Consider the following 20940-nt stretch of genomic DNA (forward strand, 5'->3'; position numbering starts at 1 on the left):
AACATTTATTTTCACGTCACATTGGAAGAAAAACTTTGTATGTTACAAACCTGTAAACATAACAGGTTTGAAAAGATTAAAATGAAATATACTTTCAAGTGCTAAAATGTACTTATAATTTTATATTTTATACCTACTTATACATTTTATACTTAAACTTTATACATTTTTACAAACTTTTATATTCTGGCCAGGAAAAATATATTTTGCCGTAAAGGTTGTAAAATGTATTTGTTGCCCCTGAAATAAATAAATATTTACTCTAAATAAATTTTCTAATTCAAAAATATATTAAATTGTATATTTAAAACAAATTTTTGGCCAAATAAATTTATTTTTTGCCATATAGGCCAGTATGTGTAGAATTATCTGTGTTCCCTTAGATTGAACCCATAGTCTTTTGCACTGCTAATGCAATGCTCCACCAATTGAGCTATAGGAACTTTAAATGAGGAAGCAACTAAGAACCATTAAAAATGTTTTAAAAAAGTGTTGTACGTGAGAAACTGAACACATGGTTTTTGTGGCAAAGCCATGGTTATTTTGGGGTAACCATGTTTAAACTGTAGTAAAATATATGTTTTATTATAATAAAACATTGTACATGTATATAAAATATTTATTACAGCATGGTGCTGCTCCCACAGTATGTTTAATGTTTATGATTATTCTTATGAAAGGTTTAACTTTTGCAAACCTGCAAATTTCATAATAAGCTTAACTTATATACCCATATTATGAGAGGTAACAGCAAATAAATAAGTTTTTATTTAATTTAAACATTTCCTAAAGTGTGTAATCTTTGAACACAGTTTTATTCAAATAAAAGATGAATAAATGGGTGTTTACTGCTTTGTCACCTTTAGGTGTGGAGATGTTTGAAGCCCAGCCCTATTTCCAGCAGCGGCCACCGGGTCGCACTCGCGGACAATAACGCTACTGTGTGACTCTCTCTCATCTCCCGTTATCCCTCTCCACATACACACAGAGCCGTGAAACAGAGGAGAGACGCGGTCTTCCCGAAGTTTGCTTGCCTAAAAATACACACAGATGCATTTTACTTCATTTTCTGTAAATTGCTCATTGTAGTAAAGTGAAGACAGTCGCGGACAAACACACGTGTGCGCGCGAGGACGAGAAGCGCACCCGGTGAAGTTTAAAGACTGAAAGTCGACTCGCTCGCGTGGATTACTCGGGAATACAAATCACTGCGAGTTTACCGGAGACAAAACGTCGCGTTTGTTCTTTCCAACCTCCAGATTTCAATGCTTTAAATGAAGGTAAGTCGAAAAGGGGCACGTTTATGTTCTCAAACGTGCCTCGTATTTTACTACTTCTTTGTTTTAACCTGTACCCCGCGTACTAACGTTACATTGAATTGAACCGGTTTAAACTTTGTGGTTCACGGTCAGTGACAGTTGCCAGCATTTTACGGTAGCTGAAATCAAAAACCGATTATAATCGTTGTAAATCAAACAACTGTAAGTAACAAAAAGTTGCAGACACGTTTATATCCAAAAGCCGAAAGTTTTTTTGGTGGTGTTTTTGTATATTTTGACGATTTCATTCAAAAATCACAAGCTTATATATTTTTGTATCATTGTTTACGTAAATAAAGTATAATTGCTATCTCTGGTTAAATGTTTCTAGTCAGTTAACCGTGAACAGTCAGTATTGTCTGGTTGATGTTAGCTGCTTTGTTGACGTAGAAACTTTGAGCCTGTGCGGTTGCAGGTGGAAATAAATTACATGCTCTGCTGTCCTTAAATCGATGTTTTGCTGTTGTTTATGGCCCATATCCAATTGCATCATATATCTGTAATATAAGTTTGTTAGCATGTACATAATCCCAGTGATGCTGTTGTCAGAAACAGATGCATTTCAGAGAAATAGTTTCTTTGATGCTTAACCTCATTGCAAACATCATTGCAGCATCTCCCAACTACATGGTTTAACTATAGTTACTATAATAACGTTATAGTTGTTGTGTTTTCATAGTAAATACAGGGCTCCAGACTGCCACCAAAATTTGAGAGTGTGCCACTGAATTTTACATCCAGTCGCACATGTGCGACCAGTAAATTTGACCTTTTTTATGATGTGACACTGAATTTGAAAACAGCACATTGTACTTTCTGCATCTATCATTAACGTATTTATTAGTAATAAAGTGGAAATTAGTAGAAATGTGAATATTTGGTTAGGATGTTGATTTACGGTGTGTGCCCCTAAATTTTCTGGTTGCGCCCCTAAAATTTTCAGTTGGGGGCCACTGTGCTCCTAGTGAAAAAAGTTAGTCTGGAGCCCTGAAATATGATCTTAACCATGGTATTTGTAGTTTAGGTGTGGTAATATTAAAAACATGCTTACTTTACATTTAAAACCATGGTTAATTTGCCTAAGGGCTGCTGGATCTGCGTGTTGTGGCTGATGCCCTTGGATGAAACAGGAAGTTAAACACTCCCACACTTTCACATCCACAAAATGTGATTTTACAAATATTTTGATGTCGGATACAGCAGAGGAATGAGATGTGTAAAAGATCATGTTTATTAAAAAGCTATTTATTATTTGATACCTTTGAGTATTTAGTTGCGTCTGTGTTGTTCATACAGTTTTAGGGATGATTGCTAAGACAGCTACTGAGCGTTCCCATGCAAATGTCAAGCAATGAAATAAAGTTGTTTTACCAAAAGCTTTTTGCCGCACTGATATTTCAGATGTCAATATTGGTGGCTGAAATACCAATGTGAGGTCTCAAAGTTTGCAAACAAATTATTTTCCATAGTTAGGTAAGTACCAGCTTTCGGATTTGTCATCGCCATATTAGAAAAATGCACATCGATAATGTTGTTTGCTTCTTTCTCATAAATGCATACATGAAAATGAAAATAGAATAAATATTATTTGTTCTTCGAGAGCCATCCATTCTCCATTTGCTTTGGTATGTGTATTGTAATTCACAGAATTCCTACAATATATGTTGTCTCCCAGTGTCACATCCATAACATGTTTATTTTTATGACTATATATTGATATTTTTTCTCGTTGGGAAAATAAATGGATTGTTCAATATATTGGTAATAAATGCATTCTCTGACCAATTATATTTCAAGTTTTGACTGCAAATGGCACATCCATATAACACTGGAATTGCTCTATTCAGTCTTATTGGTAATAAGGATTTGAACAAACCCTTGGCCTCAAGCACTAAACTAAACACAGGCAGACACTGTGACAGACTTTAGTGATATCACAAATTAATTTATAAAATAAACTGTCCATACTGAACATACTCCCTTCCTACTCAAAACCTGTCAAACCAACTCTTCCAAGATGATATGGATGAAGCAAGAAAAGATTGTGATGGAAGTTTGGCTCCATGTCCAAAATTCCTAATCCACACTATGGCTTTTCCATTATCTTCTGTGTCATATTATTTAGTCATAAGTCTTATGTTTGGCCCATCCCTTCCATATAGAGGAATGTTACAAGGCTCATCTTACATTTTCAGTTTCAGTTTTATCTCTTTATTGTGACCAAATATGTGAATATCACAGCAAAAATGTTGTGGTTAAACTCTTTTTTTATCTGCTGGCTTGCTTGTCTTAGCAGAAGTCATGCTCCGAGATGACCATCTGCTTAATGCTTTGTAGTTTTCTTCAGCACAATATCAGATTAACCCCTCACCTCGTGTTATATGGGAGTGTGGTGTGGTTGGGAGCATGAAACCACGGGGTCTGTAGGGTGTTGGCCGGAGCTAACAGGTGGTAGCAGAAATAGATACTGAAGGGTTGGTCTTCTCGTTCAAAGTCTTTTATTTAAAATGCTGGCCTTAATGTTTTAGCTGTATTATGTAGTGCATTTATTCTGTCATTTCTGTTTTATGGTTTCGATCATCTTTATATTGTAATAATGTCATCAGTTTTATGATGTCACACTATCAAATCTGTGTGTGTGTGTGTGTGTGTGTGTGTGTGTGTGTGTGTGTGTGTGTGTGTGTGTGTGTGTCCCTAAAACATGATGTTGCTCAGGCCCCCTATTGTTTAAAGACTGTTGACTGCATCACCTTTGCGTCGTAAAAGTTGGTTAAGTTGTGCTCAGTGAGTTTGGTGTAAGATACAAGAGTTTTTAATGAGTGTGTATTTTAAGAGGCCGTGAATCTGTCTTTTGGCATCTGTTGCCTCGCGCTGCATTCTTCTCGTGCGTATGTTCGGTTGCGACTGCCTTCTAACCATAAGCCACTGAGCTTGACGTTTTAATGATCTGGTTTATTTGCACCATTTCATGCCCCAACCAAGAAAATCATAGCAGCATTATCTTAACTGTGAAGCATTAAGATGTCATAAGATGGCAATTCAGGGCTCGCAAAATTTAAAAATCCCTGGTAGCCCTTCGGGCAGCCACTCTTCAGTTTTTGGTAGCCCGAAATGAATGCAAGTAGCCCGAAAATACAGTACTTTTAATGTAGAATATTAAGAGAAAACATCTATCAAAACACAAATAACATAATATAAATTTTCAGTACATAATATATCAATCATCAGTACAAATTTTTCTTTTAACCGAAGTGAATTATCTATAAACTTCAGATTCTGAATCTGAAATATTAACTGAAGTCACAGATAAGAAAATGCCACTTGACTTTATGGGTATATCACAGGGTTCCTCAATTAGTTTTACCACGGACCAAATTTTGCCAATACAAAGCCAATAGGTCCTCTAACCACAATGTTTAATCTGCTATTCTTGTTGTTGTTTTGATGCTGTTGTTTTTTTAACAAACACAACTGGATTTTCATGTAAACCAACTTGTTCCTGCTCATCCCCACACCAGATATACTCACTATTTAAAAGTGGTTCAGTGGTTCACAAAACTCATCCAGTCACAGATTGGATCATTTTTTCGATCAGAAAAACAGGGGCTACTGTCGCTTTAAGAGCGATTCTGCACAGATTCACTCTCTTCACTGCTCGTACAATCTATATCACTTTAAAGTTTGCTGAGAGAGATTTAATTTTCTTACGTGAGGAAGGATAGTAATGACTGACAGGACAAAGTTGGAGGATTTGCCCAACAAATCCATGACAAATCAGTACGGATTGCTTCCAGTACTGCGGCTTTGCGCGATTGCAAAAGTGAAAGTAAAACTCGAGTGCGCGCTCAAACGCAATTTATATACCCAATGCCTTAATTTCATACACCATTATTACCCATCCAAATCTGTGAGAGAATGCATAAGCATTTAAAGATATTTTCCCTCCCTATAAGTCAAGATAGCCCGACGGGCAGGGCCAATTTATGTTGGAGACGATAACTCGCGTCATCGATTACTTTGGGATACGTACCTTCGCATATCGTTAAAGGGATACTTCACCGATTTAGCATTCAGCTTTGTATCTGTAGAAACCCGGCAGTACTACTGAATGACCATGTTTCCCTCCCTCGTTTCCCCCTGAGAGGAGAGATATCTGCATTTTGGTTCTGCAAAAAAGTCCTCCGATGATATAATATGACGATTTTTGCATCATCGGAGGACTTTTTTGCAGAACCAAAATGCAGATATCTCTCCTCTCAGGGGGAAATGATGGAGGGAAACATGGTCATTCAGTAATACTGCCGGGTTTCTACAGATACAAAGCTGAATGCTAAATCGGTGAAGTATCCCTTTAACATGTATTAATACACACTTACACACCAAAGGAAATGTAAAATCGTGATTCGGAAAATACCTGCTCTTTAACCCAAATGGGACCCGTCTCTGTAAAACCCTTTTTTCCAATTTACTAGGGTTGCACGAAATTGACAAATTGCAGATTATTCACCTTGATATTGCGGATATTGTTGAGGTTTTGCAATGCTTTATAACTTTCTGTGAATCAGCTGCATGGTAAATTCTAAACTAAATAATATAACGTAAATAAGAAATAATTATGGAAGTTATGTTGTTAGTAAAAAATCCAAAATGAATGGCTAAATGAAAACGTCAACTTATCAATTTTAAAATCTCTGATTTGCCACTGTATTTGGTGCCCAAACATGCTGGCGAAACACACAGAAATGAGCACAAATGGATGCTATAATTAAGGCTTTTGGCGATTATGTAATTGTTTTGACCCGTAATTGTACTCCCACTGTAATTGTGCAGGTTTTCAACATAAAATCATCCTACATAATGTAAAAAAAAACATTCTGTGAAAATATAACCTTGATTACTTTAATATTGTCTGAGTTGGGTCATGTCAAAGATTGAAGTAAAAAAATCAAACGTTGATGCTTTAAATCTCAGAATTTAGCCTAGTTATTACTTTCAAGCCCAGACATAACAGGTGTCATACACAATTTTAAAACAGACAGTAGATATAACAGGTAAATAATCCAACAGGCATATAATTCTGTAATAATTAGGGGTTGATCGATGTGTTTTTCAGGGCTGATCCTAATACCGATTATTACAGATCATGTAGATCGATAACCGATATTTTGAACTGATATAGCTGCATGTTTAGTGTAAAAATGAAATTAATGAAATTCAAAATTAGGAATAACAAGGGCTCTGACAAAAACTTTTAAATGTTTTTAATAGGGCCGGGACTCGATTAAAAAAATTAATCTAATTAATTAGAGGTTTTGTAATTAATTAATCGAAATGAATCACATTTTAATCACATATAAATATTTGACCTGAGAACATTGAGAAGTTATTTTTCACATTTTTAGTATACCATGAATAATGACTGAATACATAAGCTTAAGCAACAAAATATTGTTTATTTTTGTTCAACCAAGTCGTTGTACTCGGAGTCAGGCTAACGTCCACGCTAGCTGCTATATGTTTTGCATTGAGATGATACTTGAGGCTCGATGTGCTGCGGTGATATGTGAATTCCTTGTTGCATAGCTTACACACAACCATGCTCTTATCGACGCTTCCATCCGTTCGTTTTTTATAAAAAAAATTCCCATCCACGGGGCCAACCAAAGCGATCTCATTAGCTTCTTCGTTCATGTTCACTGTGGTTTGTTGTTGTCTGAAGTCATGATGAATGCTAGTTGGTGCTCCAGTATATTCGGTCCGCCGAAACTCATCCAATGAGAATGTTCTGCGATGCAAAAATAAGTGTGATTAAAATGCGTTAAATGTTTAACGCGTTATTTTTTGTGTAATTAATTAATCTTAATTAACGCGTTAAAGTCCCGGCCCTAGTTTTTAAACATATCTTTAATTCTAAGAACTTTTATTTGATATTAATAATAATAGCATCGGAAGAACTACTGCAATGTTATGTTTCAAACAGAGATGGCGATAGAGAGGCATAAGTTACAGATTGCAGCTTTAAAGTCGCCATGAAATAGAAGTAGTGATTGTCTTATTTTTCCCGTGGTTAAATATATCCAAGTGAAACGACTTCTGATTTGAAAAAAGGTTGGGCTGGACTTGAATTCGTCCATCAAGAACTCACTGGATCGTATGAAGTTGGGTCATGTTGCTATTCTCTTATCGCTGCAATCTTTTCCCAGACCCCGCCCACCTGCCATACTGTACAACTGGAAGTTAAAAGAGATGGGGAGGAGATGTGCATTTTTGATTAAAGATTATGAGGGCACATGAATTTAAAAAAAAATAAGCTCACAGATATTTGTAAAAAATAAAAAAATAAACACATTAGCTTTTCATTTCAATTTCTTTGTGACTTTAATAATTTATTAGTTATATAAAGTTATATAATGTAGTGTTTACACAATAAGAATGGGAATGCAGAGAGAAACCTTGAGCAACAAATAAAAGAACAAGATAAATCTTTCTGGATTTTAATGTCATGCCAGTGTTGCCAAGGCAAGGTCAGTTTCTCTCGACTGCTGTGAAGACCGCTGGGTAAAAGAGAACATCGTGTCAATAACCTGAAGATGGGCTTTGAGATCAGAAGCTCGCCAGATGTCTGGCGAACAGATGAAAGCTGTTGAGAAGATATGAAATTGGCCTGCTATCTCCATACCTTTTGTTGTAGCTCAGGTCAGTGTGACCCAGTAAGGGCAGCACCTCCTAAATTTCTCTCTTTTTCCCACAGTCTGGGAAATTTTTAGTTGGGCAGGTAAGGAAAAACCTACTGATAACCTAGCCACCAACACAGAACAACCTAGTAACCTGCTGAAACATAGCATTCATAACAGGAACATAGGAACAACCTGTCGTTGTAGTGGCAAGTTTTGCACAGGCGAACGACATTCACTTTTCTTGCCGAAAAACTTTCATTTGTGAATTTACTGCCACATTTCTCACAGTAGAATTGTACATTCCAGTCTGAAATAAGGTTGACGTCCTTGTGAAACCATGCCAACGTTGTCTTTGTGTGTGTTGGTATGAAAAGAGAGCCCACCCAGGACTTAGTCCTCATTAGTTCGAGTCACATGCGTAACTTAGGCCTTGCATACCTTTCCTTTCCTCCTGGTGGGTGAACTTTTACTCGAACACTCTTCAAATGAGCTCATAGATACCCCACTTCTCTTCCATGCCCTTCCTGGTGACTTCTTTATAGGCCGTAAAACTATACTATAATGTTTAGCATACTATAATTTTTCCCTCTAACCTCATGCATCACCAAAAAAGATCCTTGATTATTTATTTTCTGACTTCATATAGCTCTGTTCTCATGGTCCTGCTGAGAAACTAAACCTCAAATGCTAGGCTTGTCTGCCAGCATCCATTCTAGCTGTGGCCTCTCCATAAATAACCTTTCTTATTAGCACACGGTCGAAGTGTTTATTTTGCCAGTGCCAGTGTTTCCTTTATTTTTAATCTAATCCTGCCCCAGACGAAAGGGCCAAAGACTAAGAAGCATTCGGAGGTGTTGCCCGTCCTTGCAAGCGAGGACAGTTGTGGGTAATCTTTTGGATGAGTGATTGCTTATTCGCTGTTTATTTGAAAGGGTGTATAATGTTGGAAAAACACTTTCTCTCTTTCCCACTCAGTTGTATCTTGCGGTAAAGCAAACACATTTGTCAGTGTTTCTCTCCTGGTCAGAAACACGCCTCTCACAGACCAGAGGTCAACCTCCATGATACATTATGCAAGTGCAGCAAGTTGTTCAGCTAAAAATATTTTCACCAAAGTGGTACATGTGCCATGACAAGAGAGTCCATGTAAGGAATTTTTATGAGCGGATTCAATTGTCAAAAATCTTTCATCATTTAACAGCAGACTAAACTTTTCATATAGAGGGATTTGTTTAAGCTTATGTTATATGTCTGGTTTTGTTGCATATAAGGAGAGGGATTTAAAAGGGCGTCATGCATCTTTTTTTTGCCAGTCTTGGCTCACTCTGTGCCTAGGGTGAGAAGAAATGACCAAATGGAAACAAAATTATCTACTTAATAGTTTAATAATAAGCATTCATTGTGGTTATGTGGCAGGATAATTTTTGTTTGGTGTGCAGGGGATCCCAGGTTTGAACCGTAATATTTAAAGGTATGGTGAATCAGTCATTTTTATTATTTTATGCTGTTGTCTAATGCTGCGTTTACACCAACCACGTTTGAGGCGTCAAAATCACGTCTACCGCGCCTAGTTTGCCGCTTGAACAGTTTGAATGCATTCACATGTCTAGAGCGAAGTACACGCGTAGAAAAGCAAGCATTTGACGTGAGTCAGAGGCAAAATCCACTTTTTGTGGGAGGGGCAAGTGCTATGCGGTTGTCTGTTTGCAAGATGGCTGATGTTGATTGTGCATTTATCGAGAGAGTTACCGGTTTGTATTTAGTAACCTTATAGGGGGAAAATAAATGGCGCAGGTCGAAAAACGTTACGTGACTCAAAAGTGAAATGTTAACTTGCCCAATGTCCTCACTGACACTCTTCCATGCGAGGTCCTTTTTATTCCTGTCTCTATTGAAATAAGAACTTGTGTCGTTTAGCTCCGGGTGACTGCTCATGGACAATATCAAGCGTCCCTTCATGTTGCGTTCAATGAGTGACTTCAGGCGGGGCTGCCGCCACAGCAGCAAGCAGGCTGATTGGTTAACGCGACGCGAAAATCTGGCATAGTTCATATTTTTTTACCCCTGGCGTACCACGCCAAACGCTCAATTTGCGTGAACTAGATGGAATTGCGTCTACTGCTTTGATGGACAGGCCACATTGAAGACTTGAAGTAAACACCCACTGCTTTGATTCGATGACGTCATTACATTTGGGGAATGGTTCTGAAAACTTCTAATGTGGAAAAATGGCAGCCGGAGGGATTAACCTACCGTATTTTCTGGACTATAAGTCGCTCCGGGGTATAAGTCACATCATTCAAAATTGCTTCATTAAGACGAAATAACATGTATATGTCGCAGTGGACTATACATTGCATTTATTTAGAAAATTATTTCACAAAATCCAAGCCCAAGAACAGACATTTAATCTGTAGAGGCAAGTTATTCAACTAAACAATAGCAGACAGAACAGCAGGCTAAATAGGTGTATGCACGTTAACATAATATTATCAGTTATTTACACAATAAACCATAGCATACAGAACATACCTGGAAGGTTGAATAGTCTAAATTAACCGAACAAGCCAACTAGCATGAAGTTTGCAGGCTCGTCATTCCACATCACTGAATTCATTGAATTACATAAATACAGAAGTAGCATATGGCGGACTCTCGCGGCTGTAGACGGCAATGTTGTCTCTTGTCTCATAAATGTCAAAATTAATTCATACTGACTTACAAGGCGCACCTGACTATAAGATGCAGCACCAGCCAAATTATGAAAAAAACACGGTTTATATTCTGGAAAATACGGTATATATGTTCGAGCCGCAAGATGTTCGATGCACAAGACATGATACTCATTAATGACAATGCGTATGGGTGAAGTAGCAAGCAACAAAACGCGACAGGCCTAGAAATGACCATAAACAACACTGTATGCGTGCATCAAAGTCTAAATTCACTGTGTTTTCAAACCGCAGCCGGCTTGACCACAGACACAGTAATACCAAGGATGCTTCAGCGTGTTACAGCATGGTAAGTCCTTATCACAAACTTTGTGGTTAGACACGGATGTTACACACAATCAGGACATCAGGCGATCTCTAACAAAGCAATAGTGACAAGTAGTAGAAAAGTACTTCAAGTACAGTAATTGTGCAACCTTTGTAGTTCCATTCAAAATCCACATTACTCAAAAGGGCACGTGTCCTTTCGGTCTGAATGGGCATGATGCTTCTGGAGATTTGACGCTGTGCCACTCTCTGCCCTGCTGAACTGTGCCAGCCGTATGAAATTTGGCTCAGAGTAAGTACAGTAAGTCGGGTTTCACAGAGCCAAAATTGCAGACAGACAGCCTGACATGACGGCTGCATCTGCTCTCATTTTGCCTAATCCATTAGCTAAAATGTAACGGGCCACTGGACGGGGTTTGACCCGGGGTCCTTTTGACAAAATATTGGCTTTATCTGTGGACATCCGCACAGTGACACAATTGTTTGGGTGAGGAATATTAGTGGCACCTACTGAGGCAAAGCCAATGCACCAGAGGTGGGATTTGTTACATAGGAGCATCCTGAAAACAATTTAGTGCACGCTTGTGTCTGTTGTTTTATTGCCTATAAAGTAGTTTATATCTGACCTCATTATGATGCTAGATGTGGCATTATGGTGTTACTTGATTCGTCTTAAAAAGCATTTTCTACTTACTGTTTTGTGGTGATGATTATTTTTATTATAGTGCTGCAAGATATTGTAATGGGATTGTTAGGCAGTTTGGTTTCTATTTTCAGGCTTTTTATGATGCATTAGAATAATTAAGCCATGAGTAAGCCAGACTTCTCAGGCCTTTATGGATCGGTTGTATAGTTCATTATCTGTTTGCTAGTTAGCTGATTGCTCAGAGGCACTAGTGTTGATGGTAACAGACAGTCCATCTGTGCTGGCTGACAGCATCCCCAGAGTATTATCCCCTGATGAGGTTATTATATGTCTTGAGAGATCGTATTGAGAGCAAGTTTCAATTTAACTGGACATGCAAGTCTCTACACACAGCCGCACACATATGCGGACACATGACGACAATTGATACATATATAGATATATGAAGTACACTTAAATGAACAACCTGTACAAAAATAAACATCATAAAAAATTGAACAGAAAAATTGTGCAATGACAAATTTTTTTACACTTAAAATATCTTTAATTTAAGTATGAATATTGTTTTATACATCATCATCCCAGTAAATCTTGTTTATTGGTCAAAAATTAATTATTTTCTATCTTAAGAATCTGGGTTAATATTGACCATAACTTGTATAATGGTAATTAGTGCACCAACATTTATCGGCCTGTAATCGGTATCGGCAGATAAAAGCATTTTTTCCTATTATCGGAAATCGGACGATAGTACAGTTTGAACTTTTAGGATTTCATGATAAAATAATTTTAAAAGAGAAGTGAAAAGCAAACTATTGGTATTTACTTGTATCAGATGTCATTATAAATAATCGATTATCGGTATCGTCAGTCATTTTGTATCAGTGCATCCCTATGTTAAATTGTTACTAGAGGTGCATGATAGGATTTTTTTAGCCAATGCCTATTTAAAACAAAAACTATTGGCTTATACCGATATTTCTCACTTGTTCACTAGCAGTGAGTGCGTTTACATGCAAAGAATAAGCGGATAACTATCAAAAATCTGCTTATTATAGAAAACTGTTTTCATGCGTTTACTTGCAAATCAATAAGCCGGCTACACAGACAACTGCGTTTACATGGGACTTGAAGAATTAACAGTTTCTCTGCCAACTGCTTTAGTCGAACAGAGACTTTTATGCGTTACTTTGCACTTACTTCTGCGTGTGACGTTTATCTTTCATACGTGGAGACATGCGCACAGGGACAAAACCGCGAGAAAGCCGGTTAAGGTGTTTACATGCCACGCGAAATCGTCGTAATGAGCTAAAACTACCTGTGCCGATCGGTTTTTGCTTACACCGTTTATGGGCTTTCCCCGATAAACGAAAACCGTTTTACACGTTTACATGACCCCACGTGTTATCAGTTTATTAAGCATAATTGGCCTAAGACTGTGCATGTAAACGCACTCATTGACGTCACCGCCTATAGTACTTAATAGTCGTTAAAAAAGCCGATGGCATATCTGTCAAAAAAGATATAACAGTATAGCTTTACTGTCTGCCGAACCTGTAAATATAACATCAGCTTTTATTTTCATAATTTTTCTGCCACCTGCTTTAGTCGAGCGAAGACTTTTATGTGTTACTTTGCATTTACGTCCGCGTGTGACGTTTATTTTTCACACGCGGAGACATGCGCACATGAAGACAACTGCGAGAAAGCCGGTTAAGGTGTTTACATGCGAAATCGGGGTAATGAGCAAAAAACTACCTGTGCCGATAATTTTTTGCTTATGCCGTTTATGGGCTTTCCCCGATAAAAGCAAACCGTTTTATGCGATTATATGACCCCACATGTTATCAGTTTAGTAAGACATAATCGGCATAAGATTGTGCATGTAAACACATTCACCAAAACTGTTTATTGTCAGATCACTGTTTTGATCATAGCAATGAAAAAAAAACAAATGCATAAAAGACAAGATACAGTAGCTAGTTTGTTGTTAGTCAAGTCAAATTTTATTTCTATTGCACATTTAAAAGTAACATATTTTTGTTGCATCATCAAACCATTTTGACAAACATTAAATTTAGTTTTTTAGTAAGTATTTAATTCTTTTACCCAGAGAAAAACATTGGATTTAAATTCAGTCCTAAAACATTAGTGGCCGATACATGGGTGCATATTTCTGTCACTATACAGTCAGTAGCACCCCACTCTGAAATGCTTATAGTGTAGCAGCTCTTCATCCTCAGTGTTCAGCTATGTAATGCAATGATGAAGTGCCAGTTATGTATTGATCAGTTGATCAAACAGAATTAATCCCACGGCCAATAGGATTAGGGGATTATGGAGCAGGCATAACTGGAAGGATGGGGAGTCAGTCCAGCTTCTCACCCCCCACACACTCTCTCTTCATTATCCTGATCATTTGGGATTTGAGGAGGAAAGGGGCTGATTCTGCTTTTAGAGGTGTTATCCCCCCTCCCCTGCTCTTTGAAAGTGTGATTGAAGAAAGGGGCAGATGCTTGGGATCTACACTTGAAAAGGGCTTGTTAGCCAAGCAGTGGTTTGGCCTCATTGATTTTACCAGTCGCATGGATCTTTTAGAGCTTCCTGCCAAATAAGGTTATCTTAGTCATCTTGTATTACTGTACAAAGGTGCCTGCAAGTGCAACTGAGTGCAAACTAACCACATTTAGAGCCATTATATCTCAGTAAGACTGATAAATAGCTCCACGATTTCCTTATGATTAACTCACTTATGCATGACAATTCGGCCTTTTGCATTTTCAGCATGTGGATTTTTGCATGGCATGGTTAAAGGTTATCTGTCATTTTCAGTGTGCGGAACCAAAATGAATTGCAATAATGATGTTTGCAAACAACTTGCATTGCAAGCCCCTCTCCCCATTGTTCACAGCAGCAAAACGACATGATCCCATTCATTTTAATGCAGAGCTAGCGATTTCCGGCAACACGAGCAACAGATGCCACATCCGGAATGCGATCAGACCGGGGGAACCCGGATGCAATTAGAATGGGGGAACCGTGTCGTGGTTCCCCCTGATGCGATAGTGTTCCGGAGGTTTGATTTAGATCAGTGGTTTTCAAACTGGGGGCCGTGGGATGGTGCCAGGGGGGCCCCAGTTTTATGACATTTTATGAAATACATTAATTTATCATGAATTCTGTGTAATTAAACCTAAAAAAATAAGGCTACTAACCAAAAGCACTACTTTTTTGTATAATTTTTTTTTTTTTATTAAATGTTGAGTTTTAGAACAGTTTTTTCTCACAAATTTTCTTTGGGGGGCCACGAAGGAAATCACCGTACACAAGGGGGGCCGCACGCTGAAAAAGTTTGGGAACCACTGAGTTAGATGACCAGTCCACTTACAGCTACTTTATTACATTTAATGTGGTATGTTAGCAAACGTTTATTTAAATTACATGACCGTAAATATGAACACAAGATTTAATGTAACATAAAACAAATGATTATTTCTCATTAAAAACTTTAATGCGAAAAAAAAGACCATATTGGAAAATTTCTTATCCCTTCGTTTGAAGTAAGGTCCCGAAAAATCTTTCTTTAAAGGGTTTTCTGGCCCTTCCCCTACCACTCCAACTTAAAGAGAAGTGAGACATCCCTAGCCCTTCACATGAACACGCTAAATGGAGGGGTAGGGGAAAGTGTAGGGGTAAGGGGTAGGAATGGGATTGAACTGCACGATTCTGTATAAAATGAGAATCACGATTCTTTTGCTTAAAATAAAGATCACGATTCTCAAGAACTTTATTAATTTTAAAGATGTAAAACCTCTGAACATTAGTGTAACATTAGTTTTTACAGGTACAAAGAATTATGCTTCTGAAAGTTTTAGATAAGTGTAAATAATCTTCAAATTAAGTCATGTTAATTGTAGAGTGATTATGTATTAATTTTATTTAAAGAAAAAAAAAATTAGGCATGAATTAACACGACTTTATGGTAATGAGCTATGACGCGGTTCGGCGGCAACCAATCGCAAGGCGGAAACGTTCGGCGGCAACCAATCGCAAGGCGGAAACGTTTGGCGGCAACCAATCGCAAGGCGGAAACGTTTGGCGGCAACCAATCGCAAGGCGGAAACGTTTGGCGGCAACCAATCGCAAGGCGGAAACGTTTGGCGGCAACCAATCGCAAGGCGGAAACGTTTGGCGGCAACCAATCGCAAGGCGGAAACGTTCGGCGGCAACCAATCGCAAGGCGGAAACGTTCGGCGGCAACCAATCGCAAGGCGGAAACGTTCGGCGGCAACCAATCGCAAGGCGGAAACGTTCGGCGGCAACCAATCGCAAGGCGGAAACGTTCGGCGGCAACCAATCGCAAGGCGGAAACGTTCGGCGGCAACCAATCGCAAGGCGGAAACGTTCGGCGGCAACCAATCGCAAGGCGGAAACGTTCGGCGGCAACCAATCGCAAGGCGGAAACGTTCGGCGGCAACCAATCGCAAGGCGGAAACGTTCAACAGCAACCAATCGCAAGGCCGAAACCTCCGCTTGAGAGGATTCCAGAGAATGCATTCGAGCGTTTTTTGACACTCTCGCTGGCGCCGTAAACGTCCATCGGTTGAATAAATCTACATGTTTGCTTAATCTTCAGCAAGTGTGGTTATTTGGACGCAGCCAATGTTTACCCCTGTGCTAAAAACCCTTTTGGAAGGGATAAGATCCAGAATAAGACTCTCTTTTTGGTACTAAAACAACGTCAAGGTTCTTGTCGGACGTACCTGCGCATTGCTCTGCCTCACTCATTCTCTTTAGTTTCTGTTTCTTTCTATCTAACTTTTCTGCGAAAGCATCCGCTGTATCAGTGGAGCAAGCACATCTGGCTTGCGCAATAATACATGTGACGTCAAGACATCATCGTGGCCGCTTTAATTGCGTGTTGTCCAGAGAACTGACGAGACTGTGTCTTTCCTCCTTGAAAATATAATTACCTGAATCGTTAAAATGCTGAATTAAGATCGTTTGAGGGGTCGAATCGAGATCACGATCTTTTAACGATAAATCGTGCAGCTCTAACCTAAGCGTTGGTTACTGTATGGGGCGTGTCCAGCAACATGACAAAGTTGAGAACAGTCATTCGTCATTTACTGAGAGAACAAAGTCGCTTGTAATGTATATGGGGCATAACTCTTTATTCAGAGCACCAACAACTTTCTCGTTGTGTTTTGCCCATCTTTTTTACTGAGGTTGTAAGGAGGTGTTTCGAATTCAGTTTGTCATAAGGAAATGAGTACCGTCCAAAGCAGTAACTGATCTGATGATGTGAACACCACAGCTTCGCTCTTATTCGTTATCAATTGCTTATCATTTGCATAATGTTACTTTTCTCTACTTTGTTATGTTGCTAGACCCGCCTACTTCCTGTCACCAACGTCACTCGTATCTGTGGAAGTCACGAAACTTCCATTGAAATGAATGAGATCATCTTGTTTGCTATCGCTAGCCGCTGGCGGTCTGAATGGGGCTTAGGTTTAGCCCCAAAATCATGCCATTGGTTTAGCCTGAAGTTGAGATATAAGGCTGCAGTTTCCACACAATTTTTGTCTTTGGAAAGTGTTCCCTTATTAAAATGAATGGGTTGAAATATATTTAAAAAAATTATATTTAAGTTCTGATAAACAACACACACTGAATTAGATCTTCTGGATAGTTTTCATATGGTTTATGTATGAACGTACAGCAAAATTTACTGTTAAAGGAATTTCTCTTCTGCATTTGAATTTGGTTGATGTTTTTCTGGGAGAATGGTCAGCCGCTCTTATCTCTGATAATGTGTTCAAAGTCCCTGGATATCTGACTCAAGAGTAAAGTACTTTTTAAATACCCTTTAGTATTTATCTCATTTGTTTCTGGCTTTATTGTAATATTAGGTTAATCTCTGCCCCTGGCTTTCAGTATAGTTGCCGTTTAATAGGCTATAACACAAATCATTTGTTTCACTATTTAGTTCATGTGCTTTAAATGTTGTTAGGCGCTTTACAGATATCTTGCTAGCAAGTTTGCAAAATTTTGGCTGTTGTGTCAGGCTTGGCTACAGATAGATTCACAGTCCTGAGGGTCTTACTGATTATCTTTTTTATTGTTGAATTAGTTGTGTCCTAGGGGTGAAAAAGTTAATGGACAAGGAATTAAACTAAGCACACTCATAAGTGAAGAAATTATATGTTTTTAATGCCAGGCCTGTGCCTGTAGGGACAGAGGCATGAAGCAGTTTTGTAGAAATTTCCCATGATTCAGTTTTATGTCATTATCGTGGGATTCAAAATACATTCTGTGGTTAGTGATGGCTTCATACTCTTTCATTTGACTTTGACGAAGGCGATTTTTTTACAGTATGTCTGTGTTTATGAAAATGGTTATGTGATTATCCCTTCGAAATAAACCTCATAAAAATTCCTTTAATCTTATTCGGATTCTCTGTTCGGTGTCCTACTGAGCAAAACAAGTACACACTGCTTGGCACTACTTTTTGAGAGCTTATTCCCATTTACACAGTTTAGTTTTTAAGGGAGTGACAACTGAATTCACTCCTGAATAATCCAAAAGTTTTTCAGAGGTACATATTGGTACCAAATGTATACATATCTGTTCCTAATTGTACATATTACGACCCTTTTAAAGGGAACTGCCCCAGTGACAGCTGGGGTACATATTTTGATAATTTTATTCAGACAGCGTAAAATATATTAATAAGGTTGTATGGGGCAGTGCATGCATGCGGTTCATAGAGAAATGGCACATTAGCGTGTCGGAGGTGTGCCCTGGCAGTTAGCGTGCATGTTTCGACAAGAAATGTGAGTTTGAACATACTTCTTATCTATTTCCTGTTGTCACCAGCCCTTTTCTCTTCTAATGATATCTTTATTATAATAATATTGTAATATAATGTGTATTATATTTAGAGATGCAACAACGAATCGATAATGATCGATTATGAAAATCGTTGCCAGGTCCGCAGCCTTTTGGTGGAGTTTGCACAGGTTGATGTTTTTCTGCTGGCTACAGAAAGAAGGATTTGGTTCATTAGTTGCTGTTATTTGGGCTGTGAATAGTCATTGGGATGCTTTTGGATTCATTTTGAATGGCCATTGGCTTGGTTTTGATTGGCTTATTAATGAATTAAATGTTTTTAACAGATACCTCTAATGGGAATAGCTGCGTGATGAAGTGAAACTAAAGGGTTAATAAACACAAACTAGCAGATGTTGTAGAACGTCAGGCGAACGATGAAAGATGGCACAAAAATGGTAAAAACTGATTATTTCCCACTATTAATTACATTATCTTAAAGGAGTGTAACTACTGTAAATGTAAATAATTCACATGAATAACGTGAGCAAGAGCGCTCAACAATTATATCGAATCAACAGGCACGTGAAACCTAGCTAGCAGGTTGCTCAAACAACAAAATCACCAGCTAACTTACTTTAAATTTGCAAGAAATATAGACTAATACAATAACAGGCTTAAATAACCCTAAAACATAGGGCTGCACGATTCGGAGAAAAAATGTAATTGCGATTTTTCTGATCAAAATTGCGATTCGCGATTTAAAGTGCGATTCATTAGTATATAATAAAAGAGGTACATCCAGGTTTGTTGTGGTGGTTTTAATAGCACCAAAGAAAGATGCTGTGCTACTGTTTATTTAAAACCTCTTAAACATTGTACCAAGTTGTCTGCAGGACTTTGCTATTCTGCAGACAAACTTTTTTTTTAATCTAAGAACATTAAAAAAAATACAATTTAAATTTTTTTTTTTGAAAGTTTTATTTAAAATAACATATAGGCCAATGTATTTTGGCTGTCACTACAACAATGCATCTGACAAGCAAATGTTTAGTTTTTCTTTTAATCATAAGACTATACTCATCTTGTTTTACTTTTCAGGCATCTGTAATAAATGTAAATATATTAGTTATTAGAATCTATGATTTAACATAAGCAAAAAATACAAATAAAAGACTGCACAGTCCTCACTGTAGGATTTTAAATGTGGAGCTGCAGAAGCTTGTTCAGTTAAGAGTAAGGAGTGATTTTAATTTTTGGTGTGTAATAAACATTTCTGACACAGAAAGCACCAGGTTACTGTCACTTTAAGACACAAGACAGCTTTAAAACTGCTCTGCTTCAATATAGCCTACTGATAAACATCCAGCTGTTTAAGTTCACTTAGACAAGAAAGAAAACTTAAGTTTAGTGATCACGCGTGTGCTGACTGCTCTCTGTGTGCGCGCTTCATGAACCCTTATGCCTGTAAATATTCAAAGCGGTGCAGATGTGCGCGTGCAAGAAAGTATAATGTACCTCTTTCGTCTGCTGTGTTCCGGGCTTTAATGAAACCTGCTTATAGTCTGATGAGGCGCTTGTCATTGTTTGCGATGCATGACGAGAAACGGACGTATATACACCTTTCTTTAAGTCCAACATTACACAAAAGGGAAATGTTTTCGCGCATTTCTTTCCTTTCATTTGCCGGTTAATGAGTTATAATGCGTTTTTAAAATGACTGAATCCAAAATCTGCCAACTTCATGACATTCCGCGTTGTGCAGTTAATTCCATTTGTATGCATTTCGCGATTCTGTCCGTGTTTTCCGCATCGCGGAAATCATATGGCCGTACACTTTGTTGAGGAGTTGAACTGCTGCTCGCGCTCATGTTTTCCAAATGGTGTGATGACGTGTAGTCAGCACCTCAGTGTTCATGCACTCTATTGGTCTAAACTGCATCAAACGTAAAATGCGCATGAAGCGAACTGTCAAAAACTGCGTACTAGATGATTGTAATATTTAATAGTTTTGAATCGAAATAATCGCATTTCTTGCGATTCGAAAATCGCATCCATTCACATCGCGATTTCGGTTTAAAAACGATTAATCGTGCAGCCCTACTAAAACATAAGTCCACTTACAGTTCTCGCGGACACGCGTTTTATCAACTGCCTATTCTTCAGACATGACGAACCACGTCTTTATCTCATTTCGGCCATGTGGCACGCGTGCATGCTCGCGGTGTGAAGCGCGTCCGCGCTACTGTCCGGGATGTTTTATCAACTGGCTAGTTATCCTCCAGACAAGACGGACCGCGTCTTTCTCATTTCAGCCGTGTGGTGCGCATTCCTGCTCGCGGTGTGAAGCCCGTACGCGCTATTCTCCGATATGCACTTGGCGGCCTTTGCGAAATTTTTGTTTTGGACGACGTAGTTAAGGCAGTATTGTTTCCAAGCTTAGGCGGGCCGCCTGAACTAAAATGTGC

At 38.3% G+C, this 20940-nt stretch overlaps 1 protein-coding gene across 4 annotated transcripts in view; it reads left to right on the forward strand.

Moving 5' to 3' along the window:
- The first annotated feature begins 977 nt into the window (after nucleotides 1-977).
- The window catches only part of plxnb1a (plexin b1a), a 132587-nt gene continuing 112624 nt past the window's right edge, over nucleotides 978-20940 (forward strand). For 2 of the 4 annotated variants that reach the window (XM_055187620.2, XM_073875015.1), the window contains exon 1: nucleotides 978-1280. The gene's annotated coding sequence lies outside the window, so the exon portion shown is untranslated. The remainder of the gene's footprint in view (nucleotides 1281-20940) is intronic. The other 2 variants (XM_055187621.2, XM_055187622.2) reach the window with 2 other exon arrangements.

Source organism: Misgurnus anguillicaudatus, chromosome 13, assembly GCF_027580225.2.
Source record: "Misgurnus anguillicaudatus chromosome 13, ASM2758022v2, whole genome shotgun sequence".
Classification (NCBI taxonomy): Eukaryota; Metazoa; Chordata; class Actinopteri; order Cypriniformes; family Cobitidae; genus Misgurnus; species Misgurnus anguillicaudatus.